The sequence below is a fragment of the Triticum aestivum genome, chromosome 3D (assembly GCF_018294505.1).
Source record: "Triticum aestivum cultivar Chinese Spring chromosome 3D, IWGSC CS RefSeq v2.1, whole genome shotgun sequence".
Classification (NCBI taxonomy): domain Eukaryota; kingdom Viridiplantae; phylum Streptophyta; class Magnoliopsida; order Poales; family Poaceae; genus Triticum; species Triticum aestivum.
This window is the reverse complement of record NC_057802.1, coordinates 499347605-499354728: the sequence shown is the minus strand read 5'-3', so window position 1 is coordinate 499354728 and position 7124 is coordinate 499347605.

Genomic DNA, 7124 nt, shown 5'->3' with positions numbered 1-7124 from the left:
GATGAAAACTTTAGTATTTACTGGAATGTTTTGTTGGAAATAATCTATAATCCAACATGTATCATCGTTGTCGTTGTGTGTTGATGACTTGTTGTATGTAATGAATGGTACATTTGCAAATGCGTGTCATAGACTCAATTTATGAATGGTTTTCGAGTCACTTCTTGGAATGTGAGTATTGTAGTAGTATAGCCAGCATCCGGTTAGTATATGAAGTTGCCACATCACATAGAGCCAACCTATAATCGGAGTACCAGATCTGAGATGCCACGTGTACCAGATGAATGACTCCAAGTTCGACCATCGTGATGCTAGGTGCGAGCCGAGGAACACTGTTGGAGAGACCCCCCTCATAATTTTCCTACATTGGTCGTTTGATTCATAGGATAGAATTCTATAGGATTTTTTCCCTATGTAATCATGTTTTAATTGGCAATCTAGCATCCACTCCAACTTTTTTTTCACTTCCTTTGATCCTACGAAGAGAGTACTTGCTCTAAATGATGTGCCGCTGCAAGAGCCGCCTATATTAGTTAACCATGCTCTAAAAAGGTGGACCAGCTTTGGCTGTAGTAGTACTGTGATAGGTTAGTAGGTGACCTTGCGCTTGGCTCTTCTCCTCTTCCGGAAGTCGAACAATAATGATGGTACTGTACTACTTCTGGCAATCTGACACCAAATGAACTGCTGCACATCCACCGCTTGTAAGCAAAATTTTCTCCTCGTGCTGCGAGCCACCGCGCACGCGTTGGCGAGGGAGAAGGCATGGTAAGCAAGCTTCTCGTTGTTCTGCGAGTTGACGGGACACATCAAAGTTACGTATTTATTAGTACTCTCTTCAACAAGGGCCAGCCATGTCCATGGCTACCATCCCGTGCTCTGTCATTGAGTACGTGCACTATTCACGTGCCATCGAGGAGAAAAAATATTGTGTAGTACTAGGTGCCATCGAAGTGTACGACTCACTTACGCACTGCATATCTCTATTTTCTTGCATGACACGCCACCTTGATGCTAGATGTCCCGCGTGTCATGGAGGCATATAGTATGATTTTGTAAAATGGAGGCATATAGATGTCCCGCGTGTCGGCAACAGGATGAACAAAGCTCATGTCTTAAATGAAAGAGTGGAAGAACATAGATTCCCGACGACCGAGAAGGAGCTACAAACCTCGGGGTGGAGCGTCTGCACTCATAATATTTTATATTATTCAGCGATATAAAATCAACCAAATCTCTCCACGTTCCTATACCATTCTATAGTATGAGAATAACTTTGAACGTAAGCCATTGATTCACTCTATCCAATGGTCATAGTTGGAAAATCCAAACAAAACCAAGCATTGGATCAACTCTTTTTTCGAGATCAACTCTTTTAGCACTTAGATTGTTGCCGCCTGCCCACCTAGCCCACCTATATATCCGCTCACGTGTGATGACCACAGGAGCTATCCACTCAGATTGTATGTTAAAAAAATAAAGGTCGATAACTAATGCGGCACCTCGGGCCAACGCGGCCAGATCGCATTTTGCACGAGAAATTACACACCATGTTTCGTTGACATGTGGTCCCGTTCCAACATGTCAGTGAGACGACGGCGAGTCCTTTTGTACAATTTCTGAAAGGACGTGTAGGCCGGGGCGCCTCTTCGTGTACCGTGGCAAACTGGCAACCGTCCACCGACTCTTCGCCTTTCCCTCTCGATTTGGAACTGTTGTCGCACGCTCTTCCTCCCTCCTCCATTTGCCTTCACCCTTCCTTCTGCCATTGTTCGATCATCTTCTCCATGGAGGGAACAAGCCGGAAACGACCCCGTTATTCTTGCCTCGATCTGAAAGATGACGTGGTGGGGGAACTCATTGATCGGTGCGACGTCATCACCTCGGCTAGCATGGCAGGTTCGTTCAAGAACATTCTCGACTCAACTAATAAAAATCATTACAAGGAACCCAAGGGTCCAGGAGCGGTTTGATCTCCCTTATCTTCTTTGCTATAAGTCTGTTCGCATGGGCGCGGACGACGGAGGCCTCGCCTTGTGCAAGTTGATGCCGCTTGATAACGATATGTGTGATGTCAAGATGCCATCGCTTTAGGGTAAGGCCTGGGCTGGCGCAAATGGAGATTGGGTTGTTTATATTGGGTACAATTGTGAGTGGGAACTCGTGAATGTGTACACTCGTCAGTGGATTCCACTTCCAAAAATCTCCGAGTGCCCTGAGGTTGAGCACAGAGATGATCTACGTACGTTCAAATATGATCATGGTGACTGTCGCCTACGGAAGATAGCAATTTCTCGAGTTCCAAACCGCTCTTGGAATTACAAGAACTATCAAGTTGTTGCTATCTTCGACAAGCTTGTTGCCGTCCTTCGTGGTTCGACTGGATGGATAGTGCTCAAAAATCAGTTTCTATACACGGATATGTACTGTGATGCAATTGAATACGAGGGTCTTGTGTTTGCTGCCACCACTCGTGGCACTGTTTTTGCATGGGATCCTCGTAGTTTCGATACGTTTGTCTTCCACCGTAATTATAATTGTTTCATCCACATGCATGCGAGTTAGCAAGTTTCCCTTCTCTACTAATTAACCTTCTTCTTGTGTTTCCAAGGTCCTGTGAACATTCCACCACCTATACTTGAAATTTTTTATAACCAAGGGGGAGATGAAGATGGTGATGATCACGAGCATGAGGACGAGGAGGGCCCATATACTCAGTGGTGCCTGGCAACTTCCGATGGATCACCCCTTCTTGTCTGTATACAGCCCACTGGTGATGTTACTACTGAGGGAGCAGGTGTTGTCTCCCATGGTCGCACTCTCCGGACCTATTCCAACACCCGTTGAATGGTATTCGGGATGGATACTAGTGTGCTAGCGCCAACACCTTCTCCCTGGTACAGTATTGATAGTCTTGGAGCAAACTCGCTCTTCCTTGGACAAAAATATCCAATGATGGTGAAAGGCGATCCAACTGCTGTTGACACAACGTTACTACCATTTATGAGAAGCAACTGTATCTATACGTCGGACATTGCGGTTGTTCCCTACCCTGGTCGTGATATAGTAGGCCGCTTCAGCCTGGATGCTCAGTCCTGCGTTGGTCTCGAGATTGACAGTAGCTGGCTCTTCCCAGAGAATCGCTTGTGGTTCAAAGCAAGTGTTTCCAACGCCGAGGATTGGTTGAGTTGAAGTTCATTTCATTGCTTGTTATTTGTTGTGTGATGAAAACTTTAGTATTTATAATGTATCCTCGTTGTCGTTGTGGGTTGATGACCTATTGTATGTAATAAAATGATATGCCTGTGATAAACTTACTAAATTTATGAATGGCTTTTGAGTCGCTTCTCTGAGTGGGTGCTGTGACGAGGCAAAAAAATATTTTTCGAATACATAATTGTACGTGCATTGCAACAGGTTATCGGATGAGGCCAATCAACAATAGTACACTATTTGTACTAGCTTCCCATGCTGCACTATCTCTACGTCTACGTACGTAATACAACAAGTTTTAACCTTAAGACCAGCCACCCATCCTCACAAAGAACACTTTTTAACCTAGCACAGACTCCAGGAAATTTGGCCATAGTGTGAGGTGGGCCATATGTTAATGTGTTCGCTGTACGTAACCAGCACGTCGAATCCTTGATACTACTACTATAAGTAGTAGGAGTAGTAGGTGGCATGGGCCAGAACAAGCATTCACGTCCAGGAGTACGGCACACACCACCAGCACGACTTCCATCTGACACCATATTTCTTGGAGTCCGTGCTACAGCAATCTCTTCAACCTCGTCGTTTCTCTAACTCTGCCATCGCGCGGTAGGCGAGGCGGGGGTTTGCCGATAGTCGGTTTCCTCAACTACGGTCCCACTTGTAAGGCCAACTCCAACGCACGACCCCAAACGGACCAACGTTTTGCCCAGATTCTGTCCGTTTGGGTAGGGCAATGGGGTCGTCTCCGGGCCATTTCTCGGATGCGGTGGCCGTGCGCTGAACGCGCGGATGCATCCCGGCCGCGTACATTTTTCTTTGCAAACACATATCTTTTTTTCATCATTGATTTTTTGGTACATGGAAATAGAACACCAAAATTTTGACTAGAAAAGCAAGACCAAAGAAAACAAGAACCACAAGAATACATTTTAGAAGATATCCAACTTCCATAACTGCTCCTGTAAGTTGGATTAGTGCCTTCTCAATGCATTCATTGCTGATCTGCGGAGGCTCGATCTTGCGTGCTTCTTTCTTCTTCGAGTGTAAAGAAGTAGACGTGTCTAGCCTCTATTCTGTCAACAAGTGCAATAGTCTCATCTCTAGCCTCTATGCTAGCTAAAAGTGCTAGAACATCTACTAAGTTGCGCTCTATCAATATATCGTTGTACTCTTCTTCCCAATACCAAAACTTGCATCCATTCTACACAATAAAATTTTAAGTTAGCACAACTAGTCTAATCCGAGAGCACAATCTAAGATTTGGTCGAGTTCTTCCTCCTTTTGCCGACATGTGGGACATCCAGCATCCAGGTCGTGTCATGCAAGAAGTAGAATGGTAGTTGAAGCCACGTGATGTGCATCTTGGGTTAAACTGTAAATAGAATCTTACTACTCTTGAGTAACTCCAAAAGCAGCCACCGAAGATCTTTATTGGATTTGTTTTTCATCACCAGCACGTCGAGGGGAAAGATGTGCAGGTTCAGTGGGTCCTCTTGCGTTTTCACTGACATGTGGGACCGCATATGAGCAAACAGACGATGGGCTCCGCACGTCTGCTGGCTGGCTGAGAAGAGAGATAGAGGAGGGCTGAGCACAGACTCCAGGAAATTTGTTCTACGTAACCAGCACCTCAATATAGTGGAGTGGCATGGGCCATAACTAGCATTCATGTCTAGCAGTACGGCACACGCCACCCACACGAGTCCCATCCGACACCAATCTTCTTGGAGTCCGTGCTACAGCCATCTCTTCTCCCTCCTGTTTTCTCAGCCATCGCACGGTGGGTGCTACCTCTTGAGCACTGCGTTGGTTTTCCCTTGAAGAGGAAAGGGTGATGCAGTAAAGTAGCGTAAGTATTTCCCTCAGTTTTTGAGAACCAAGGTATCAATCCAGTAGGAGACCACGCTCGAGTCCCACGCACCTACACAATAAAATAAGAACCTCGCAACCAACGCGATAAAGGGGTTGTCAATCCCTTCACGGTCACTTACGAGAGTGAGATCTGATAGATATGATAAGATAATATTTTTGGTATTTTTAAGATAAAGAGAAATAAAGATGCAAAGTAAAATAAAGGCGCCAGAAATAGCTTGTTGACGGGAGATTAATATGATGGAAAATAGACCCGGGGGCCATAGGTTTCACTAGTGGCTTCTCTCAAGAGCATAAGTATTACGGTGGGTGAACGAATTACTGTCGAGCAATTGATAGAATTAAGCATAGTTATGAGAATATCTAGGTATGATCATGTATATAGGCATCACGTCCGTGACAAGTAGACCGAAATGATTCTGCATCTACTACTATTACTCCACACATCGACCGCTATCCAGCATGCATCTAGAGTATTAAGTTCATAAGAACGGAGTAATGCTTTAAGCAAGATGACATGATGTAGAGGGATAAACTCATGCAATATGATATAAACCCCATCTTTTTATCCTCGATGGCAACAATACAATATGTGCCTTGCTGCCCCTGCTGTCACTGGGAAAGGACACCGCAAGATTGTACCTAAAGCTAAGCACTTCTCCCATTGCAAGAAAGATCAATCTAGTAGGCCGAAAAAATTGATAATTCGAAGAGACTTGCAAAGATAACCAATCATACATAAAAAAATTCAGAGGAGATTCAAATATTGTTCATAGATAAACTTGATCATAAACCCACAATTCATCGGATCTCGACAAACACACCGCAAAAGAAGAGTTACATCAAATAGATCTCCAAGAGAATCGAGGAGAACATTGTATTGAGATCCAAAGAGAGAGAAGAAGCCATCTAGCTAATAACTATGGACCCGAAGGTCTGAGGTAAACTACTCACACATCATCGGAGAGGCTATGGTGTTGGTGTAGAAGCCCTCCGTGATCAATGCCCCATCCGGCGGAGCGCCGGAAAAGGCCCCAAGAAGGGATCTCACGGGTACAGAAGGTTGTGGCGATGGAATTAGGGTTTTGGCTCCGTATATGATGTTTCCAGGGTATATGGGTATATATAGGAGGAAGAAGTATGTTGGTGGAGCAACGTGGGCCCCATGAGGGTGGAGGGCGCGCCTGGGGGAGGTGGGCGCGCCCCCCTGCCTCGTGCTCTCCTCGTTGATTGCTTTACGTAGACTCCAAGTCCTCTGGATCATGTTTGTTCCGAAAATCACGTTCCCGAAGGTTTCATTCCATTTGGACTCCGTTTGATATCCTTTTCCTTCGAAACACTGAAATAGGCAAAAAAAACAGCAATTTGGGCTGGGCCTCCGGTTAATAGGTTAGTCCCAAAAATAATATAAAAGTGTATAATAAAGCCCAATAAACATCCAAAACAGAATATAATATAGCATGGAACAATAAAAAATTATAGATACGTTGGAGACATATCAAGCATCCCCAAGCTTAATTCTTGTTCGTCCTTGAGTAGGTAAATGATAAAAACAGAATTTTTGATGAGGAATGCTACTTAGCATAATTTTCAATGTAACCCTCTTAATTGTGGTATGAATATTCAGATCTGAAAGATTCAAGATAAAAGTTTAATATTGACATAAAAGTAATAATAATTCAAGCATACTAACTAAGCAATTATGTCTTCTCAAAATAACATGGCCAAAGAAAGTTTATCCCTAAAAAATCATATAGTTTGGTTATGCTCCATTTTCGTCACACAAGAATGCTCTCATCATGCACAACCCCGATGACAAGCCAAGCAATTGTTTCATACTTTAGTAATCTCAAACTTTTTTCAACTTTCACGCAATACATGAGCGTGAGCCATGGATATAGCACTATGGGTGGAATAGAATATAATGATGGGGGTTATGTGGAGAAGACAAAAAAGGAGAAAGTCTCACATCAACGCGGCTAATCAACGGGCTATGGAGATGCCCATCAATTGATGTTAATGTGAGGAGTAGGGAT